This window comes from Macaca thibetana, chromosome 4 (genome assembly GCF_024542745.1).
Source record: "Macaca thibetana thibetana isolate TM-01 chromosome 4, ASM2454274v1, whole genome shotgun sequence".
Taxonomy (NCBI): Eukaryota; Metazoa; Chordata; class Mammalia; order Primates; family Cercopithecidae; genus Macaca; species Macaca thibetana.
The window spans coordinates 68,315,026-68,339,122 of record NC_065581.1 but is presented as its reverse complement, the minus strand read 5'-3'; the positions used below and the strand labels follow the sequence as shown (position 1 = coordinate 68,339,122).

Genomic DNA, 24,097 nt, shown 5'->3' with positions numbered 1-24,097 from the left:
CGTGTGTGTTTGGAACAAGTTGTCCCAGGGTGTGTGTAGCTCTTGGGAAGGGCAAGCTGGGGTCAGATGGTGAGGACTGATTGCTAAGAAGAGAGTTTTTCTTCATTTCTGTGGACATTGGAGAGTCTGAAAGTTTTCCAGTAGGGAACTGATGTGATTAGTAATATAGTTTGAGAATGACATGTTGGCAGGTGCGGGATGAATGGGGGAGGAGGGCTGGGCCTGGAGGCTCAGGCAGCCATCTGGGTAATGAGCCCGTAGGGGGCTGGGAGGTGAGAGGAGGTCTGAAATCCCATAGCTATTAGGGACTTATAAAATGTTAACAGCCTTTTCAGATTATACTCATAAATCAGCAGACACTTAGATCTTTTTAACACCTTTTGCTGTTGTATGGTATGGTGATAAATGAGGTATTAAATTTAAGTTTGGTTCGTTTTAATTGGTGTAATTTGTATTATCCTTTGAGTTGTAATTTATGTGCAGAAAATACAGTGATGTTGGGTAGTTAAAACATTCTGTTAACCAGAACAGCGGTTGTGTAAAACTAGGAGTCTGCATATTAGGAAAAAAAAAAAAATCACATCACCTGACTAAAGTTTTCGAGCTCAGGATTCACCGTGGGTGTGTTGTCCCGGTGGAGGGTGCGGAGGCTGGAAGTGAGGAAGACAGTGATCATGCCTGCCTGGGCCTCCTGCGTCCACACCTGCCCTCTCCCGTGTCCACTCCATCCACTTCACCACGAAGCAGGAGGAGTCTTTCAGGAATGCAAACCAGGTTCTTGGCAGTCCCTTGCTCACAGCTCTTCAGGGGCTACTGGTGCTCTTGGAATAAACAATTCTTTGTCACTGTCACCTGCCATGTCCTGCCCAACCCACCCCTGCCCACCTTACTATCCTTGTTCCCCTCTACTTAGTCTTTGCGGGCAGAGATCACTTCCTCCAGCACATCCTACCCTTCCCTTTGGGGCCTTCACTGAGGCCATGGCCTGGAAATGCCCCTTCCTCATTCAGCTCTACTCATCCTTCAAATCTCAGCTTAAAGGCCGCCTTCTCGGAGAAGCTTTTGCTGACGCTTCAATTAAGATAGCTCCTCCTGCATTATAATGTGCTGTTCTCTCAGCCTCCAATACCTCTGCACCTTGCCACAGTGGTTGTACATCTCTCACTGTAATTATTGAGGCTCTGCCACCCCCACTCCCAGAATGCATCCTTCCTGTAGGCAGAAGCCGGACCATCCTGCCCTCCACTCCTTGCCCAATCCCAGTCCCAGGTTTCCCACAGCCCCGGCCTGCGAGTGGGGCTGAGTGACTGCACTATCCCAGAGCAGGTGTCCCCACTGCAGGTTTACCAGGCAAACCTTTAAAAAGTATTATAAATGATGACTGTGAAACGGGAGGGGGCCGAGGGATCACTCTGGGCAGGTTGCTGGAGCCTGCTTTCTGTGGGCTCTGTGCAGGGACATGGGAATGACAGTTATTCTGGGTCTCCTTCATCTCAATGGTTGTCAACAAGGAATTTTGCCTGGGTTAATTTACTTGGCAGACCTTTTCTCGGTAGACAATGCTGTGATCAACTTCAGCCCAGCCCGGATCAGACGATGATTAAAGCCAAATGAGCAGTCAAAATTAATGACGTTTTACTTTGCTTCATGCATATAAATACTGCAAGAAAATGGAGGGAATTACCTTCTTGCCACTTTGGAGTCATTCGTGATTTAAGGGGCGCTGTTTTTCACACGTGAATGTTTTCTATGAGAACTATAAAGTTACTGAATGTTCTCAGTAGAGTGGCTTATGTGTCGTGTGTTGCCTTTTAGTGCAGGATCTGGGGACCAGCTTGGGACTTTTTCCTTGGGTTGGTACAGTGTGATTGTCACCAAGAGAGGCCTGCGGCTGCCAGGGGGTGGTAATTCTGTCCCAACAACTTATAGAACCACAGGGACAGGTGGCAGAGTGTTGGGGCAATAGGCAGCCTGCTGCTCAGTTTTTAAGCTGTTTCTAGAACATGGTGTGGTCTAGAGACTTGCAGGGATTTGATGCCCACAGTACCTTGTCTGGTCCTGTCTGCATGTGCTGTGGCCACGGCTGTGCTGGGTAGAGGTGGGTGTGTGGGGCAAGGAGCACCTGTGCATCTGTGTGCTGACGCTCAGGGTGCTTGCTCTGGAGCAGCTGGCAATGGGGTCAGGTGGGACGGACGTGGAGAGGGAGGGCTCTGCAGAGGCCTTTCAGGGCTGAAGGGGAAGGTGGGGAGAGGGGTTTCCAGGCCTCTGCCCACCTCAATTCTAGCAGCACTGCATTTGCATATTGGAGATCCCCTCACGATTTCAGTGGAATAAAACATTCATTCCAGGACTGAAAATGTTGCAAACCTGAAGTTTTCCTTTATATCGGGATGTGCAGCGGACTCAATAATTATATATTGGTTCCTGGGCATTTACCAGGCATCAGGCATTCAGAGGCATTCTGCGTTCTCTCTTCATTCATCCTCACTCAGCTGTGCAAAGGATATACTAGTTTATTATCCCCACTTACATATAAGCAGCCCACGGCCTAGGCATGCTAAGTGAGTTGTCTGGGATTCAGAGTCAGTTCAGTGTGTCTACAGAAATGGCCTCCAACTCACCCACCTACCGCCAAGTCACTGAGTTCTTGGTCTCTGAGCCTGCAGAACAGTTTCTTAGTTTCTTCGTCTGCAGAACAGGGAAAATGAAATTTTTCACAAAATCAGACATCACATGCAAAGCAGCCAGGAGTAGACCATTGTAGACACTTGGTGAATGTCACTCTTCACCAAGAAACAAGACTGCCTTTGGGTTCAGCTGGCTCATACATTTATTTGGATGTAGTAGGTCAGTGTCTTGTTTGATTACCACAGTGGTGAGGTCCATGCAGGTAGCTATAGGGTGGGAGAATCAGTCACCCTCGGGTCCTGCTCTGACACATACAGGCTGTGCAGCCTGAAGATCTAGGGGAATATCTGTTTCTTCCTAATACCTGTAGATTAGGGATCATAGCAGCAGCTTTCTGGGTTGTGTTGAGGTTGAAGTAAGATGAATACATACAGAAGTTCCTGCTGTTCTGTGAATATTTGAATCTGCACCCGCGTGTAGCTATGTGAGATCATTCTTAACGGCAGTACTTAAGAACATATAAATTCCACTGTGGGCTCATGATGAACTTCACTTCTCTTCTGGCTGGTGGACCTGTGCTCATTATCATTCGATGAATTGGCTCAGCGTGCAGGATGGCATGCTGAGATAAACGCTAGCCCTTACTTTAGACTAAATACCCCCAAAAGAGAGTGATCAACAGGAGAAAATCAAAGCCAAAAAGGATCATTAAAGAGTCGTTTAGGAGCAGATATGTGTTCATTGTTAAAATTTCCCAGCTGAAAAACTAAACAAACAGCACTTGAGCTTTCAGAAGAAAATGCCATTTGTAACATTGAGATTTGCGAGGCATTTGGTGCCATGTGAGTGCCGCTTGCCCCGTAGGTGAGTGAGTCTGTGTAGACCACGAGACAGGTATTCAATATGCAAATTCCTCGTGGCACATGGGGAAGGTTTAAAAGAATGATTCTCATGCTTTCTAATCAAGTCACAAGGGGGCAAATGTCCTTTTTCACCACCTCGACTTTCCTAAGAGTCCCTAGGAGAGCATCTGTAGGTAATAGTTTTCATCTAGAATCTATCAGAGAGGTATTATTTATTTTACTCATGTAAATAATCAGGATTAAGGGTTGTTGCCCTGCACTGCTAACAGGGGGGCCGGCGTGCAGACCACTTCTCTCTTTGGCATGCAGGTGGTTTGCTGTGACTACCACACATGTTTCTGCACCGGCTTCAGAAGTTAAGGCTTGCAGGCATTCTTCCTGGGCTCCCTAAGCAGCTGTAATCACCCTGACCCCAAACACTCTGAGCATCAGTTCACCTCAATTGTAAATCCCTCAGGCCAACTGCCGTGGTCAGTCGGCATTGCCCTAAGCTGATGGGCCTGATTAAACCAAGTGTGGCACACACTGCCCTCCATCTAGGATGTAGAATGTCACTTTTCTTCTCACGTTTGCCTAGCTAATATCCAGTCACTCTTCCAGACTCACTGATGAGGCAGGAATCGCTTTTTCTGGAAAGTTTTTCCTGATTTTCCATCACGTGGATGCCCCTTTCCACCTTTTCCCCTAGAATCCTGGGCTTATGCATTTATGAATTTTTCCACGAGGTGGCGCTCATGTCAGTGTCCTCCCCGCCCCCGGCCGCCTTGCTAGCCCGGGAGTACACTAGGAGGGCGCTCCTGCCTCCCATCTCCGGGCTATGGTAATAGCTTGAACAAATGTTTGCTGAGTTTATGAATTTTAACATGTTTTCTAGTGTAAGGATCATCAAAATTAAGACTTAAACCTTCTCGCTTCTGAGACAACATTGCCATTATTTAATGGTGGAGGTGTAAAGGGGATGCCGAGTTGTACTCCAGAGCTCTCTGAGGAGGGTCTAATTTAGCGGGTCTCCCCATGGCTTCGCATCAGAACGGCAAGGGGCTTTGAAAAAACACCCACACCTGGGCTCCAGCTGGGAGCAAAGAGAACATATATTCTCTGAGGGTGAGGCCTGGTATTTGTGTGGTTGCGGGTCTTTTTTTTTTTTTTTTTTTTGAGTCTTGAGGTGATTCTGAAGTGCACCCGGGAGTAAGAGCAGCCGGCGAAAGTGATCAGAAGCAACTCCTATTTCCTTCCTATGTCTCGTTATCGTCCCTCAGTGGTCACAGTCCTTTCCCAGGCCACCCCCTGCATCCACCTCAGGTAGGATAACCTCATGACAGAGTTTGGGAATGCTCAATAGAGTCACTTCCATAGAAAATACTTCTTCCATTGCTCAAGCAAGAAGAGAATTTAAGCATAGGACAGGAATCTTTTAATCATAATACGGACACCAGCAACAATATAAATAAAAAGATTGCCCATATTCATTGGGAATGCAAGTTTAATCTGTTTTTATTTGTGGTGAAATATACATAAAATTTACCATTTTAACCATTTTGAAGTGGACAGTTCAGTGGTATTGATTTCATTCACATTGTTGTGCAACCATAACCACTGTCCAAACTGTCCAACTCTACACCTTTTTCATCATTGAACCAAAATTCTATGCTCACTGAACAATAGCTCCTGACTCGCCCCTCCCCTCAGCCCCTGGTTGTCACAATTCTACTTTCTGTCTCTGAATTAGACTATTCTGGGTACCTCATATAAATGGAATCATATGTGTCCTTTTTTTGCTTATTGAGCATAATATCTTTAAGGTTCATTCATATTATGTATCAGAATTTCATTCCTTTTTAAGGCTACTAATATTCCATTGTTACGTACAGACCACAATTCGTTTATCCATTCACACAACCATGGACGTTTGGCTTGTTTCCACTTTTGGCCACTGTGAATAATATTGCTATAAACACTGGTGCACAGATATCTGTTCGAGTCCCTGCTTTAGATTCTTCTGGATGTCCAGAAGTAGAACTGTTGGATCACAGGTAATTTTTTGTTTAAAGTTTTTGAAGAATCACCATACTATTTTCTCCAGCAGCTGCATCACTTTACACTCTCCGCAGCAATGCAGGAGGGTTCCAGATTCTCCATATCCTCACCAACACTTACTTGCTACTGTTTTGTTGTATTCGTTTTTTTAGTCATAGTTACCCTAATGGGGATGAAGTGGTATCTCATTCCGGTTTTGATTTGCACTTCCCTAATGATTAGCAATGTTGAACATCTTTTCATGTGCTTCTTGGCCATTCGTACTTCCTTCTTAGAGAAATGCCTATTCAAGTCCTTTATACATTTCTATAAAATGTTTATGTATTTATTTGGCTTTGCCAACATAAATGGATTTTCTCACAGTTCTGGAGGCTGGAGGTCCAAGGTCAAGGTATCAGCATGAGGGTTCCCCTGAGGCCTCTCTGTGCTCGCAGATGGCCTTTCTTCTGCGGCATGCATTCCTCCGCTCTCTCCTCTTTTTATATCAGTCATATTGGACTTCACCCATTTTTGAATTGGGTTGTGTGGTTTATTGTTGCTGAGCTGTAGAAATTCTTTATATTTTGTGTATTAATCCTTTATCAGATATGCTGTTTACAAATATTTTTCCCATTCTGTGGGTTACCTTTTCTGCTCTGTTGATACTGTCCTTTAATGCACAAATGCTTTAGTTTTGGAAGAAGTCTAGTTTATCTGTTTGATTTATTTATTTATTTATTTATTTATTTTTTGAGATGGAGTCTCACTGTGTCACTGAGGCAGTGTGCAGTGGTGCGATCTCGGCTCACTGCAAGCTCTGCCTCCCGGATTCATGACTTTCTCCTGCCTCAGCCTCCCGAGTAGCTGGGACTACAGGCACCTGCCACCATGCCCGGCTCATTTTTTGTATTTGTAGTAGAGACAGGGTTTCACCGTGTTAGCCAGGATGGTCTCGATCTCCTGACCTCGTGATCTGCCCGCCTCAGCCTCCCAAAGTGCTGGGATTTACAGGTGTGAGCCACCTCACCCAGCCTATCTACCTGATCTTTTGTCATCTGTGCCTTTGGTGTCATATCTAAGAAGTCACTGCTGAATCCAGTCTCATGAAGCTCTCCTCGTTGTCTTCTAAGAGTTTTATAATTTGAGTTCTTAAGCTTTAGTCTGTTGTTAGAGAAAGAATAACAAACTTTCATTTATCCATAATGGTTGAGGGATGAGGGCAGAGTATGGTCTTTTTATAATTAACTGTAGTAAGTTTTACCATTTCTACATTCCTCCATCCATTAAAAAGATCAAGATTAGAAAGTAGGGAAATATCTAAAACCGTGCTGGAAAACAGAAAAGGACATGTACAATGAAGCTTCTGGAAGAAATGCGAGGCTAAGTTTGGATGGACAGACAGAGGGAGGGGGATCATATGAGAAGTAAGAGGATGGTGTCCTCATGGGAGCCCCTGGAAACCCCTATTCTCGGAGTGCAGAGATCCAGTGGGCTAAAGGGGGCTGTGCCTCAGACGCATGCCATCAAGCCCCTACACAGCTTCCTCGTTTGGCAGAGAATGCCCCCACGTCAGGTGGGGGTTGTGTGGTAGCTCCCGGTTCTGCCTGACTTCTGGGCAATTTCCTCCCATTAACATGGAGGGAAAAGCTCCATTACAGCCCGCTGGTGAAGCCGCCTCTAAAGTGTTGAGTTTCCCTGAGTAACTCCCTGGCTTTTCTATGGAAACGGCTCAAAGTGGCCACAGGTGCGTCTAAAATAAAGCCTCTCACAATTGCTGACAAAGACCAACACAAGCCATCAATGCTGTTCAGCCTTGACTTCTGTTTGCAAATATGAGTAGATAATTAAAAAAAAGTAAACCAAGACACAGGAGTTCTCACTGAAACAGTATAGGAGTCAAGAGAGAGCTTTTAAATATTCTAGAGTTCATGCTCAGATTTTAAAAGATGTGGCATCATAAAACAAGAGCCAGCAGCTGAGGAAAGAGTCACTGGAGAACAGGCAAGGATTCCTGTAAATAAAAGGCATGACTGCTGGAATAACCGCATGTGAGAGGCTGATAGCATCGAGGCTCTAAGTGTCGGTGATATTGTTAGGGTTGCAATGCGGAGAAGTGGATCCCAACGCCCTCCTCCAGGAATTCTTCCAAAATAGGAGCAAAAGTACAAAGAAATAGAAATGTCGGTGGAAGGAGACTCATAAATCCAGCATGTTCAGTAAGAGTTCCAAAATTAGAAAGTAAAACAAATATATATGAAATATCAAGAAAGAAACAGGGCTGGTTGTGGTGGCTCACATCTGTAATCCCAGCACTTTGGAAGGCCAAGGCAGGAGAATCGTTTGAGGCCAGGAGTTTGAGACCACCAGCCTGGCCAACATGGTGAAACCCCATCTCTACTAAAAAGATAAAAATTGGCTGGGCATGGTGGCGCATGCCTGTGATACCAGTTACTCGGGAGGCTGAGGCAGGAGGATTGCTTGAATCCAGGAGGCAGAGGTTACAGTGAGCTGAGATCATCCCACTACACTCCAGCCTGGGTGACAGAGCAAAACTGTTTCCCAAAAAAAAAAAAAAAAAAACAAAATTAGCCAGGTGTGGTGGTGCACACTGTAGTCCTAGTTACTTGGGAGGCTGAGCTAGAAGGATCACTTGAGCCCAGGGGGTGCGAGGCTACAGCCTGGGTGACAGAGTGAGACCCTGTCTCTAAAAATCAGAAAGAAACAGGATACAAGTTCCCATAATACTTGAGTTTTGAGAATGGTTCCATTGCCAGGTTTGAATTTGGGCTCTGCTACTTCCTCAGAGTGAGCTTTTAGGCAAGTTACTTAGCCTTTCAGTGCCTCTGTTTCTTCATTTGTAAATTATGGTAGTAATAGTATCTACCTAGTGGGGTCACTGTGAGGATTAAGCAGGTTAATACAGAGAGAGCACCTAGAACAAGGCCTGGTTCACTGTGAATGTTTCCTAAAACGTAGCTGCTGTTAAGCCAACTGTCACTGCCACCACTACTCTTAGTTCTTAGAATGTACAGGTATGCGGCTGCCCCGTGAAAGCGTCACAGTCAGTCGGGTTTACCACTCCAGTCAGTCTCTCTACCTCCTCTGCCACATTGCCGCCTCCACCCCCATGCCCCGTCATCTCTTACCTGGACCAGCAGTAACCTCCTAACTAGCTCCACAGCTTCTTTTATTATCCCCAGTATTATGCTCCCTGACCTGTTAGGCTCCGGCTTACAACATTTCTGCAGCTCCCCTTGTATTTCATTTCTCCATGGCCTCCCAGGTATGGTTGGGCATCCCCACCCCCGAGCCTTGCTGAAGTCATTTTCCTTGTGTTCTCTGTGCGCTCAGCTTCAGTGGCTTGCTGTCCCACCTCACAATCCTGCCATCACGTGTACTTGTCTCTGCCTGGAAGGCTCTTTCCTCGACCCACCTGCCTCTCCCACTCCATCCTTCATATTCCAGCTTAATCATCCTTGGTCCACCCTGAAGGGTCAGATTTCCTCACATAGAACCCGTACCCTTCCTTCATAGCACTCACTACCGTGTGTGCACCTGCACCATTACCAACATTCCACCTCCCTGACAAGACTGTACCGGGGCTATAGTGACTCTAAGATGCAAATCATGACTGATTTTGCTTACCACCTTTTCCCCAGTTCCTAGCACTTTGCCTGGTATGTATATTTTTGTTGAACGAATGAATGAATGAATCCCAAGTTTAGAACAACTGTGCCAGGATTTAATAATAAAACAATCCCAAGGGTATTCAGAGGGGGTCGGGGGAAAAACTGCTTCTCTATGAAGGAGGGAAAAATCAGACTAGCATCAGGTTTTTTTCTATAACCCTGAACGATACAGAATAATGGAGAAAGGTGTTTAGAGTTCTGAAGAAAAGAAAGGATCCTAGAATTTTGTACCCCGTGAAATTATTATGTCTGTGTGAGGGCAAAAGAGACATTTCAAATATTTTTCTCAAAAAAACAACAACAAAAACAACATTAGTTAAGGAAAGCACTTTAGCCAACGTGAATTAGGATAAGAAACTAAAAAATAGGGAGGTTGCTGTACCAGATAAAGTAGTAAGCAACAAAAGTGGCAATTTTTATGAGTAAAAGTGGATAGTAACTAACATGATTGTGAAGTTTAAAGCTGTTTGTTGGAATCTGGAAATAGGAGAAGCAATGTGAAAATGAGGTTTTCAAATAAAAACGCTGGTATATTTCAATGCCCGCTGGTGAGGGAGAGGATAGGAAATGGGGGAATAGGTGCCCACTGCAGATGTAGTCTCATTCAAAAAGGTGGGGGGGAGGGGGGCTTTAATTCATGATGATAAGAGAAATATCAGTTCCTTAAAATCTCCTTAAACAGTTAAAATTATTTTAAATAAGATATTTTAAAGGCAACCACAGTAGAATACATATAAAACAAAACCTTTTCAACAACTAGAGGAAGAAGAGAAACCAAAATGAATTCAAAAAGAAGAAAGGAAAAAAGCAAAAAAAAGTATATAATGAACCTAAGATAAAACCAAACATGATAACCACACTAAGTGTGAAAAAAATTAAATTGCTCTAAATAAAACACAGCAGCAAAGCTGTATCTCATATAAAAGACACCTAAAAATGTGATAGAGATGGACAATAAATAGATAAACTATAGTATCCTAAGGAAGGACAAACAACAAAAGAGCAGGAGTGTTCACATTTGTGTTGAACAAAGCAGAAGTCAAGGCCAAAAATATTGAATGAGAAGGAGAGGAACATTTTGTATTGATGGAAACTATGTACACCACAAAAGTACAGCATTCATCAGCCATTGTGTACAAGTTATCAATGAGTCCAAAAACTAAAGGCAGACATAAATAAAAATCAAAAATTTGACAAAACCATAATCATAGTAGACATGTTTAACACACCTATCTAAATCTGACAGATTTAAGCAGACAAAAGGCTGTAGAAAATGGAATATATAAAGAACTTGATCTAATAATTATATATAAAACACTGTACTCAATATACACAGAATATACCTTTATTTCAGGTGTTCATGAAACATTTATAAAAATTGAAACTGTATCAGGCCATAAAACCTTAAAAAAGTGCTTGTATAGGCTCAAAGCACTACACTAGAAACTAATAAATTACATAATAATGATAATTAAAAAGGGGTGTGGAGTTAGATCTATTGACAAGTAGGTAACCAGAGGTAAACTGACAGCAGGGCTGGAGAAGCATGGATGGTTTGATCCTTGCTCAGAAGCCTGGTCCCTGGCCAGTCTTTCCCTGTGCTTCCCCATCAGTTTTTGCAGGGAGGAACACAGGATTACAAAGGTCATGGCTGGCTTATGGAAACACAAGCTGTAATTGAATCTCAGGTATCTATGCCTTTGTACCTTAGGACAATATGTTTTACCCACAGTTGGTTTTAAATATAGAAAGGCATTCAAAGAGATTGACCCTGAGAAGAAGTGGGGAAATGTGGACAGTCTTACAGGCAGGTGCCTTAAGCAGCTCCACCCCCGCTGCCACCACATTCATGTCAGTCTTGGCCTGAACATATCTTCAGGCTACACCAAGGTTCAAAGCCAGTGTAAGGTAAGATTGGGCTGCAGGACTTTGCATGCAGAAACCATCAGTGCTGTTAGAAGCCCCTTTGAAGGAATGAGAAGGAGAAAAACTTGTACAGAGGAGAGAGTACAGGTTACTCTAGGTACTTAAGACCAGGACTTGATGGTAAGAGAGCCTACGGGAAATGTCCAGGAAGAACCCATAGCTCTGCAGGAGAGGCAGAGGGTCGGGGGAAAACTGCCTGGCCATGGAGTGAGAGTTGGACCACCCCAATCCTGCTCCCTCTCTTTTGTGTCTTGGGTGAAGGAGTAAAATGCCTTCCAGGTTCTGATATAAGCTCCTTTGTCCTGGTGTCCAGGCCTGCACTGGTGACCTTCTCCAGCACTCTCTGTACCTGTGCTGAACACCCTAGGTGGGGCCCATCTGTCTGCTTTTACCTGGACCACCTAGTGCAGCAGACACTTGGCTGGTCTCTCTACCTCAGGCAGTTACTGTACTGCTGCCAGAGAAATTTTCCTAAAAGTGACTTTTGATTAGAATCTGGAGCCAAGGTTGCCTGCCACAGGGTAGGGTACAGAGTCCTGGGCACAAGCAGCTTTACAGCCTTGTCACCCGTCATTGCTGCTCCAGCCTAAGACTTGGCCTCATAACTCTCCCTTCCTCTACATGGATGCTTCAAAGTCCCTCTTAGATTTCAGTGTCTCCAAAGCCCTTACTCATTCTAGTCAGATAGCATTTGCTTCTCCAACTCCTGTGCTCCCAAAGCTCTGTACTTACATCTTTTATAGCGTCTGTGGCACAGCTGTGCCCATATCTGTTCTTCTAATTAAACTAGGAGTTGCCAGAGGGCAGAGACCACATTCAGTATTGTGTTACCAATACTGAAAACCAGCAATGGGCCCATAAAGAGTTTCTGAATGAGTGAATAATATCAAAAGGAAGATGAAAAATGAAAGATAGCATCCTTTAGATTGGTGAATGTTCTTTTAATGATCGTGCTTAACAAAGAATGCTTACTATGTTTCCAGGTACTGTTCTGTTTGTTTACATATATCCATTTAAGATTTACAATAACCATACAATATGATAACTGTCTGCATTTTACATTTGTGTAAACCAAGGCAGAGAACAGTGAAAGTACCTTCCTGAGTCACTTTAATAGTAGATGGCAGAGCAAGGATTTGAATTCAGGCCCTCCAAGTTACAAGCTTTCACTCAACCCCCGTCCTTCCCCTCACACTATGTCATTAAAATAGGTCTTTAGGAAACTCTGAAGATTTCCAGTCAGAAACCAACATAGCTTCCATGTGAAACTAGGTGGTGATATAATGGCTTCATTAGTGAATCCCTGAAGAGCTACTATTTAAAAAATTATTTCACCAGTATTCACTAGGATTGGGGATTAAGTACCTTCTTCACCATGCTCTGCTATATTTTCTGGGCTGGACTAGAGTGGCTTAGTTTGACCAATTCAGTAACCATGGCCTCTTACCCAGGCCATGTCAAGCATGTTGACTCTGCTGTGCCCAGCATATACAAATAAACTCTGATGGGTTTATTTCCCATCAGAGTCTTTTTGGTTCTAAACTTCAGTGTTAGTTGTGCCCACTAAAAAATAATTCATGGATATTTTCAGTATTCAGTTCGTTAAACCTCCTTATATTATGTTTGGTTATTAGGATCAGATTTTCCATCCTTGCTCAGCATCCTGATTGTTTCCTTAGAAGATTCAGTTTTCTATGATAGTTTTTTGTTTTCAGAGTAGAGATTTAAATGAATTGTTTATAGATTAAATAAAGAACACTTCTTAGAAATGCAGAGTGTTTCACTCTTTTCCATGGAAAATAATGGCTGCTAAATACCTTTTGAGGAATTTTTAAAATTAGACTTTTTTTTAAGTTTCACCTTGAAGCAATTATAAAGTTTCAGTCAGTATTCTGCAGCAGATGAACAGACCTGTTTAACAAGCAAGGCATGCTTTTTCATTCTTCTTCCACACCAGAAGAAAATAATTCTAATTCATAATTGGAAGTAAATGCGGGAAGTTATGGTTCTGTTTACTCGTTAGGAAAGGGTAGATTTGGAAGAAAATCTATCATGGCTATGAAAGAGCACTTCATGACACATGAGCATTCGGTCTTAGAGCCATAAAAATTATAAAGGAACACTTGCAGAAAACAGTGGCAATTTGGAATAGTAAATAAGCAAAGGAAACATTCCTTTATACAGCCTTCTTTTCTGCTTTCTAGATCTGATTTAAATCTCGTGGAAATGATTCCTAAATCAATTCTACTAACACATTTGTTTCTCACTTGGATAGTTTTGAGATGGCAGGGCTGGAAAGTACAGGGCCAGGGGGGAAAAAAGTAGTTAAGTAGCAGTTTTCTGTTTTCAATCATCAAACCCTACATTACACTATTTTCTTTTTCTTCTATACTTACTTAACTCAATGGGTGGTAATGGGATTTGGGGTTGCAAAAAGAGTAATGTCATTGGGAATGACAGAGTAAGGACTTCTGAATATTCTCTCATCCATAAAAACAATGAGAACACTGGCAAAATTTGTCAAAATCAACTTTTTAAGAACTATGGAAATTAGCTAAAAGCATGCAACAATCTGGGAAGTTTTGTTTTTTGTTTTTTTTTTAAAAAAAAACAAGGCTAAATCTTGGTAAGAGCAGTACTGCAGTATGTCAATTTGCCCTATTCCCATCCCCTTCTCTCCACTTCCTCCATGGTAGATTTGAAAACCAACAGCCCTGTAATCATGGTGAAAACCGACAGTATAGCAGTTAGTAGAAGGGCAGAACAGGGTTGGGACTCATTCAGAGCTCCATTCTAAGATAATTGTCATTATTTGATCAGTCTAGCAATTCCCTAGAAAACCCTATTCACAAGGCTTGTCTTTATTTGACCTCATTCACCAGAGCAAACAGCCTTTTCCCTGGGGGCATTTGTCAAAAACAGCTTGTGGTGACTCTTTACCATCACAGCTCCCTGAGGCAATAACAGTTGTGGCAAACAACAAGCTAAGCAAAAAACTTCATTCCATAGGGGCATTTGAAAAGTTCTGACATATTTCTGGAAGGCCATGTGGATGTGTAGGACTGTATGCATGCCCAGGGCTATGTACTTGTTCAAGAAAAGCCTTACAAAGCCCTCAGTTTTCCCCTCTTAGTATTGCGAGCCCCTGTGCAATGAAGATGTGAAAGCTAAGGCAGTTGTAAATTGCCTGGCTGAGTGTTGAAAGCATGCCCAAATGGACACAGAGCATCTTGGCAAAGACTGAGAGTGTCTGGTTCCAGGCATTTAAGGAAATCTGTGTCCAATATTTAGTTGACCTCTAAGCTAACTGAACACAGACTTCTTTGCCCATACTCAGCAAAGAACACAGAATTTACAAAGTTAGTTCAAGAAAGTCACTAAAACAATAATGACAACAATAAAAGAACAACTAACCTTAGAGAATCTGATTTCCAGAGTTGTCACATTATATTATTTCAAATGTCCAGTTTTCAGCAAAAGATTACAAGACATGCAAAGAGACAAAGCATGACTAATACACAAAAAAGCAAGCAGTTGATAGAAAATGTCTGGACATTAGACTTGCTAGGTAAAAACTTTAAATGAGATATTTTAAATATATGGAGTTCACTAAAGATAATCATGTCTAAATAGCTAAAGAAAAATAGGAGAATGATGTCTCACAAATAGAGATCAATAAAGAGATAGAAATTATATATTTTTTAAAAAGAACCAAATAGAAATGCTGGAGTTGAAATGTATACTAATAAAAACAAAAAATTCAATAGAGGGGCTCAAAGCAGTTTGAGCAGGCAGAAGAATCAGTAAATTTGAAACATAGGTAAATTTATATGATCCAGTTTGAGGAAAAGAAAACAGAATGACGAAAAATGAACAGGGCCTCATAGTCTTATTATTTACATATACTAATATACATACTCTGAGTCGCAGAAAAAGATAAAGGGGCAAAAAGAATATTTGAAAAAAAAGTTAGAACTTCCCAAATTTGTAGGAAAAACATTAAACATTCAGGAAGCTCAGTGGATTCCAAGTAGGATAAACTCAGAGATTCACACCTAGACACATCATAATCAGTTGAAAGTCAAACACGAAGAGAATCTTGAGAGTGGCAAAAGAAAACTGAATATGATTAACAAAGGTTCTTTAATAGCCTTTGTTTATTAACAAAGGCTGATTTCTTATCAGAAACCACAGGGACTAGAAGGCAGTGGGATGACAGATTCAAAGTACTGGAAGAAAGAAGAAGAAGAAAAAGATCAAGAATTCTATATCCAGTAAAACTACCCTTCAAAAATGGAGAAATGAAAATATTCCCAACTAACAAACACCATGAAAATTCATTGCTAGTACATGTGCCCTACAAGAAATACTCAAAGGAGTCCTTTAGGCAAAAGTGAAAGGATGTTACACAAGAACTCTAATCCACATGAACAAATAAGAACACTAGTAAAAGTAACTACATAGGTAATTTTGAAAGGCGTATCAATGTAATCTTTATAGCTCCTTTCTCCTGTTTTGAAAAACAACTACATAAAGCAGTCATCAAAAATCTGGTTTGGGGCACAAAATGTATAAAGATATAATTTTTATGACAATAGCACAAATGAGGGGCAAAAAATGGATCTATGTAGGGGCAAAGTTTTTTTATACGGTTGAAATTAAGTTGGTATTAATCTGAACTAGACTGTTAGAAATTGAAATGTTAATTGTAATCCCCATGGCAACTGCTAAGAAAATAACTCAAATGATAAATGACAAAGGAATTACAATTGTACACTAGGAAATATTTGTTTAACAATAAAGAAGGCAGTAATAGAGAAATAGAATAAAATAACATTAGACATATAGAAAACAAATATTAAAAAGACAAATGTAAATCAATTTATTGGTAATTACATTAAACATAAGTGGATAAAAAATGCAATCAAAAGGCAGATGGACAGGATGTATAAAAATGATCCAACTATATGCTGTCTACAAGACAAACATGTTAGATTCAAAGACACAAATAAATTGAAAGTAAGAGAATAGTAAAAAGTATATATCATGCTAACAGGAACCAAAAAAGAAAAAAAAAAAGCTGGAATAGTTATATGAACACCAGACAAAACAGACTTTAAGACAAACTGTTATTAGAGACCAAAAAAAAAAAAAGTTATGAGAAAAGGGTCACTCTATCAAGAAGGTATAACTATGAACATATATGTGACTTACAACAGAGCCCCAAAATATACAAAGTAAAAATGACAAAACTGAAGGAAAAAATAATTCATCAGTAATCATTGCAACTATCAACATCCCACTTTTAATACTAGACAGAACAACTAGATAGATCAACTGGGATAGAAGACTTGAAAAACACTGTAAATCAATTAGATCTAACAGACATCTATAGACTATTCTACCCAACAAGAACGGAATACACATTCTTCTCAAAGGCACAGTGGAACATTCTCCAAGATTATAGATCATCTTAGGCCATAAAACAGGACACAATGAATTTAAAATAACTAAAATTACACAAAGTATGGTCTTGGTTTATACTGAGATGAAATCAGAAATTAATACCAGAAAGGAGTTTGTGAAATTCACAAATATATGGAAATTAAACACACACTCCTAAAGAAATCAATTTGTTAAGAAATCACAAGGAAATTTGGGAAACATTTTGAGGAGAATGAAAATGGAAAAACAACATATGAAAACCTGCGGGGGTACAGCCAGAGTAATGCTTAGCAGTACATTTATGGCTTCACATACCTCCATTAAAAAGAAGAAAGATGTCAAATCAGTAACCCAACCTTCTACCATAAGAAACTAGAAAGAGTAAACTCAAAATAAACAGAAGGAAGTTATTGGAGAAAATAACTTCATCAGAAGACTTAATGTGGCTAAAATGGCAATATTACCCCAAATTAATCTACAGATTCAGTGCAATCTTTATCAAAATTCTGGCTGCCTTTTTGTAAAAATTGACAAGGTGTTTGCTTCTAAAACTGATATGGAAAGTGATGAACTCAGAAGCTGGGGGATTTATACCTCCCAATTTGAAAACTTATAAAACTACAATAATGCCATCACCAGATGGAGTGACATGTGCCTTGTAGTCCCAGCTACTCAGGAGGCTGAGGCAGGAGCATCCCTCGAGCCCAGGAGTTTGAGATCAGCCTGGACAACATAGGAAGACCCTGTCTCAATTTAAAGAAAACAAACTACCGTAATACAGTGTGGTACTGACATAAGGATAGCCATATAGATGAATGAAACAGAACTGAAAGTGTAGAAATAAATCATTTATGGTCAGTTGATTTTTGCCAAAGGTTCAATGGGAAAAAAAGTGTTCTCAAAAATTGGTTCCCAGAGCTATGAATACGCTAAAACCCCTTTAATCATACCATATAAAAGGACAAGTTTTAATATATGTGAATTATATCTCAATAAGGAGGGATGGTGGGCAGGAAAGATGGAAACACACAACTTTCCAAAAAGCAGTGTGTGCTTTGCTAGGAAGAGGTATGAAAGGAGAGTTGGTTAGCTCAGAATTAGAGGAGGTCCAACACATATCTTTCCTTCTCCAGCAAGTTCCATGACTTTACTGTGTATATATACTTTTTAATTTGAAAGTTGAAATCTTTTTCTTATTGTTTTTAAAGTGGGGGGAAAGAGAGGCTTTTGATAGCTACTGGTAACACTAAACGTGCGTCACGAGCCCAATATTCTAGGACAACTACCCAGAGTGATTATTACAGAGAAAAAGCTGTTAGTATCTTTTTTGTGGCCAAACTATAAAAGTCTTGTTGCCAAAAGTCATCGTTTAGAAACTGGAAATAGTTCTTATTTGTAACAGCCTTGCTGAGATTAGATGAGGTATAGTTGGAGAAGAGAGAATGTGGCAGTGGGATGAGCCTATGGAGGTGAGGCTAAATTGATACTTACACAATAGAAGGTACTGAGAAGCACTATTGATACTGTTAACTGTGGCTGAAGGAAGAAGAGTTTTGCTGTACTTCTTCCTTTCCAATATTTCTGCCTTTTTGCGGGGACGGGAGCCTTATTTAAATGGCCAAGATCTCCAGGACTTTGTTGAATAAAAGTCAAGAGCAGCCATCCTTGCCTCATTCCAATCTTCAGGGATTTAACACTCAGTCTTTCACCATTAAGTATAATGTTGGCATTAGGTTATTTTTGTAGATGCCCTTATTGAGAAAGTTCACTTCCAGTCTTAGATTGCTGAGAGGCTTTTACTTCTTCTTTTCATTATGACTAGATGTTAGATTTTGTCAAAGCATTTTCTCCAGCTATTGTGATAGTCAGATTTTTTTTCTTTTTTAGTCTGTTAATATGGTGAATTACACTGATTGATTTTGAAATTTTAAACCAACATTGCAATCTGGAGATAATCCTCAAGTGGTCATGATTTATTGTCTTTTTATTGTTGAAGATGATTTGCTAAAATTTTGAGAATTTTTCTGTGATGAGGATTATTAGTATGTAGTTTTCTTGTAATGTTTTTGTCTGGATTTAGTTGTCAGGGCAATGCTGGTCTCACAGAATAGCTTGAGAAAGGTTTCCTCCTTTTCTATTTTCTTGAAGAATTCATGGAGAATTGTTATCATTTCTTCCTTAAATGCTTGGTAGAATTTAACAGTGAAGCTCTCTGGTCCTGGAGGGTTGTGTGTATGTGTGTGGGAAGATTTTAATTATAAACTTAATTTGTTTGGTACCGGGCTATTTTACATCATCTGTTTCTTCATGAGTGAGACTTGTAGCTTGTCTTTCAAGGAATTTTTCTATTTTGATCTAAGTTGTCAAATTTACTATCATAAAAACTTGCTTATAATAGTCCCATATTATCATTTGAAGGTTTGTAGAACATATTTCTTTCATTTCTGAGGCTGGTAATTTATATCTTCTCTTTTTCCTGATAAGCATGGGTAGAGTTTATCAATTTGATTAACTTTTTTTTTCCTAAATGACTAGGTTATTTCACTTCTCAATTGTTTTCTATTTCTACTTTAGTGGTTTCTGCTCGTATATTTATTAGTAGAGTCCTTTTCTCCATTTACTTTGGGCTTCATTTACTTTCTTTTTCTAGTTTATAAAGGTAGGAGCTTAGGTTATTGAATTCAGACCTTTCTTATCCAATAAGTGCTTAATGTTTTCTAAAAACTAATTTGCCATCTAAGCAGTCCTTTAGATGTATCCTACACATTTTGATATGTGTCGTTTTCATTTTCATTCAGTTAACCACTTTATCATTTCCCTTTTGATTTCTTCTTTGGTTTATATTTTGCTTAGAATTATGTTGTTTAGTTTTCAAATATTTGGGATATTTTCCAGATATCTTTGTATTACTGATTTCTATTTTAATTCCACTGTAGTCAGAAAACATACTTTGTATTGAGACTTGATTTATGGCCCAGACTATGGTCTATCTTGATAATGTTCCGTGTGTACTTTAAAAGGTTGTGTTCTGCTGCTGTTTGGGTGGAGTGTTCTATAAATGTCATTTAGGTGTAGTTGATTGTTATCTGAGTTTTAGTGTCTTTCCTGATTTTTCAAGTTTGTAAATTTTTCAGTCATCATTTCTTCAAATCTTTTCCCCATCTCCCTTATTCATTCACCTTTCCCTTTGTTCCTGTGACTCTGCACAGTGTGTGTGTGTGTTGGTCTTGACTTTTCTGTTTTATTTTGGTAGTTTCTATCATTGTGTGTTCAAGTTTACTCAACTTTCATTCTGCAATGTCTCCTCTGCTGCTAATCCCATCCAATGTATTTTTCATCTCAGACATTGTATTTTTCATCACTAAGGTGAGTTGGGCATTAGGCATTTTGAATTTTATGTTGCCAGATACTGGATGAGAAATATATGTATACACACAACCATACATAAAAACACATATATATGTAATGTTATACTATATTATAAATACATATGTAAATATTCTTGAGCTTTGTACTGGGACACAACTGAGTTAACTTAGAAACATTTTGATCCTTTCCAGGCTTGCTTTTGAAGTTTGTTAGGCAAAACCATCTCAGCCTTTAGTTTAAGGCTAATCAGTTTGACCTTACAACAGGCACAATAACCTTCCAAGTTCCCCTCCAGGTGCCCAGCTCTTACTAGGTAGCTCCACTCTGGCTACTGAGAATGGGAACTAGTCCCAGCCCTGAAAAAGCTCCAGTAATTGATTCACCTGCTCCTTACCAGTGGTTCTGTACTGGCCTGAGGTAGCTTTGTGAGCATTTGCTCTTCATACTCAGTTGAAGACTTGAGGAGAGCTGTCTACAGATCAGCAGAGCTCTTCCCTCTCCAGTTCTCCACCCTGCATATCCTAGTTGTCTTGGCCTCCTCGAATTCTCAGTTGTTTCCTCAACTCAAGGGGGCTGCAGAGCTTTCCGGGTTCCCCTCCCTGTGGTGTAGCCTGAAAACCTACTTCAGGCAGGAAGCTGGGGCAGTTGTAGGGGTCATAGTTCTCTTTTCTCAGAGATCTCTGTCTCATGTGCCTCTTTTCCAGTCTGGAAACTTTTTTCAAACATTTTGTCTGCCTTTTAGTTATTTAAAACAAGTGAGGAAAAACCAGTCCCTATTGCAGTTTTGTACAGAAATGGAAATAGCTTGTTGGGCTTTGAATGTCTTACAAATTTTCTACTCAGTAATCAGTAAGCATATATTGAGGTAGGCCCTATCCCTCTGCCTGAGAGGGAACGGTTAGTCCTGAGTATTCATAGGGAATTGGTTTCAGGACTGCTACCGATACCAAAATCCATGGACGCTCAAGTCCCTGATATAGTGTTTAATATAACCTAGGCACATCCTCCTGTATACTTTAAATCATCTCTAGCTTACTTACCTAATACAATGCAAATGCCATTCAAATGGTTGTTATACTATATAGCTTTAAAACTTGTATTACTTTGACTGGGCGCGGTGGCTCATGCCTGTAATCCCAGCACTCCTAGGAGGCCGAGGGGGGCAGTTAACTTGAAGTCAGGAGTTCGAGACCAGCCTGGTCAACATAGTGAAACCCCATCTCTACTAAAAATACAAAATTAGCCAGGCGCATGTCTGTAGTCCCAGCTACTCGGGAGGCTGAGGCAGGAGAATCGCTTGAACCCAAGAGGCAGAGGTTGCAGTGAGCCGAGATTGTGCCACTGCACTCCAGCCTGGACAAAAAGAGTGAAACTCTGTCTCCAAAAACAAAAGAACCCTATTATTTCTTATTGTTTATTGTTATTTTTTATTTTCAGATACTTTTCATCTGATGTTAGTTGAATCTGCAGAGGCAGAATCTGCAGATACAGAGGGTGACTGTGTATCCTCCCCACCTAGCTCTGCTGAAGAAGTCAGGAAACCCTGCCTTCTCAGTGAACAATCATTTTTATTTTTATTTTTTATTTTTTTTACTCAGGTGACCAGGGCAGAAAATCCTACTCCCATGATTTTCCTAAGCATCTCCAAAGTAACTGCAACATCTTTAAAGAAAACAAATCTCACTAAAAAATGAAAGATATAATACTTGAAGTATAAATACTTGGAATTACCCCCAAAACATCTTAGGTTGGGAATCAATAGTTTAGGATTCCCTTTACTGTGATTTCAGAGGGGAGAACTCTTAGCTTCACAGCAGGTCAGACTCCCCCAAAGCCACCCAGGGGTTGGCCTAGTTAACTGCAGTCTCTCCTGCCAGCTGTGACCTGCTTCCTTTCAAGAGATCACTGAGCAAAGGAAATGCGTTAGCTGATTGAGGGGCATCTGAATTGTGCTCCTCCACCCCTTTGTATTAGAGAATAGAAAAACACTTGGGCACTGTGGAGAGCCACACGCTGACATATCTCCAGGGTGCTGGCCTTTCAGGTGCGCACCATTCTCTAGTGACACCGGGAAGGGGGGCCCTGTAGTAAAATGATGTATAGCTTCACAACTGGCTCTCAGCTTTGCCTACATTGTAGATTTTGCCATGTAATTCTGTGTGAAGAGCTGATAGGATATTCCTGTGCTAAGGAAAGCAACAAAATAATCTGAATCCTTGTCGTGATGATGAATCCTTGGTCATGATGATGAATGTGTTAGGGGAAAATGAAGGAAATCAGATCCAGGTGGCTCAGTATCATTTCCAAAAATTACCTCTGCACAATTTGGATCCCATGTTTTTTAGAGAATGGGGAAATACAACCAGTACCCTGAAGCCATGTGAAGAACGTATCAGGAGTTTCAGTGTGACTGAGAAGGGCAGGCTCTCATCTGGATTAAAAAAAAAAAAGGATAAAGCTTATTTATAAGCATATGGAAAAAAGCAAGAAATCTTTTAACACTAAAATCTGATCTAACCTGTTGCAAAGGGCACTTTACATATCAACTTGAACCTTTGGCTTTTGTTGAAGAGTCTGGTGGTTGTCCTAGTTGTCTGAGGAAGGCTTTGGAGTGCTGTCACATGTAGGTGTTCTGGCTTTGCTACCTGGAACTTTCCCAAGCCTTTTAAACCTGTCAACCAGTATTCTTCCAGCCATAAATGGTGGCTGGCATCACCTGCCCGTCATGATCACACTGACAATGGTATTGGTATTTATATATTGTAATATCTTTTCAACAGTGCTTTGCAGTCAGTGGAGTCTTTCCATACCTCAATTTTTCACCAAACATTGAAGTGTTATTCTCTCACAAATAAAGAAATGGGGAAGTTAGAAAATCAAGAAAGGTTAAGTGAGTTGGCCAGTGTCCCAAGGGCAGGGACCTAGGCAAAAACAAAAGGCTTCTAATTCCAAATCCAGTATTCTCTGCTAAAATGTGCCACCTCCCTCCCTTTAGGGTTGGTGGAGGATACTGGGACTAGTGCTACGGCTCATGCTTTATGATTCTTTGTTCTGCTTTACTCAGCACCTGCTGTACCATGTTGTGTTTGTAAGTGGCTTCGTGTTAACTTTTCTCCAAAAGGCAGCAGGGTCTGGAACCGGAGACTGGCCCAGTCTGGCATCTGGAGAGGGTAGTGGTTGTGGTGTTCTCACAGCTCCTCCATTACCACCTGGTATCATTTAGTATTTACTTTGCAAACTGAATCATAAATCAACTCATTTAATGTAGAGAAGGGCAAAAGTTGCTAAGAAATGTTTTGATGGTTGGTCCTCAGAGCTTCAACTCTGGGAGGGTGCCCGACTTGACAGTATCACCTTAGTCACTAAGGAAAAAGAGGTCCAGGGCTTCAGACCTTCAAAACAATTATTACTTGCTGAGATGGCAAAAACAATTGTAGAATGCTTCAATGGTTGAGCTTTAAATAGTTGGTTGAACTACAGATTAAATACTAATGGTTTTTTTTCTTTGAGACAGGGCCTCATTCTGTTGCCCAGGCTGGAGTTGCAGTGGCACAGTCATAGCTCACTGCAGCCACAACCTTGTAGGCTCAGGCAGTCCTCCCACCTCAGCCTCCTAAGTAGCTGGGACTACGGGCACGCACCACATGCCACGACACCCAGCTAATTTTTGTATTTTTTGGGAGCCAGGGTCTCATTATGTTGCCCAGGCTGGTCTTGAACTTCTGGGCTCAAGTGACCCTCTGCCTTGGCCTCCCAAAGCGCTGAGATTACAGATGTGAGACACTGTGCCCAGCCAGTAATGATTTTTCGTATGACCAAACCATTGAAGAAAATTTACACTTATTTTTGGTAAATGAAATACCAAAAAAAAATTTATCAGATGGCCTGATATCTCCTGCACTGATTTCTGCCCCACATACCCTTTTTAGATTGAACCAAATTAGAAATGTAAACCAAATGATTAAAAATTAGGTATGATTCATTTTCTAGCTAATTGGCTTTACTTCATTGCTCCCTCTTCTAAATGCAAAATGAATCCGAGCAGTGCTGAATTTAAGGAAGCATACATAATTAGTATTACAGGGCAGGCAGGAGAGCTGGGCATGTGGTCTCACACCCCATGTATAGTTAGGGTAAGCATGTATGTTTTTCAGCTGCATT

General features: G+C 40.8%; 1 protein-coding gene across 2 annotated transcripts in view; it reads left to right on the top strand.

Annotated features, from left to right (window-relative positions):
* Positions 1 to 24,097, top strand: part of B3GAT2 (beta-1,3-glucuronyltransferase 2) — a 73,385-nt gene that overhangs the window by 44,250 nt on the left and 5,038 nt on the right. The gene's annotated exons all lie outside the window — the stretch shown is intronic.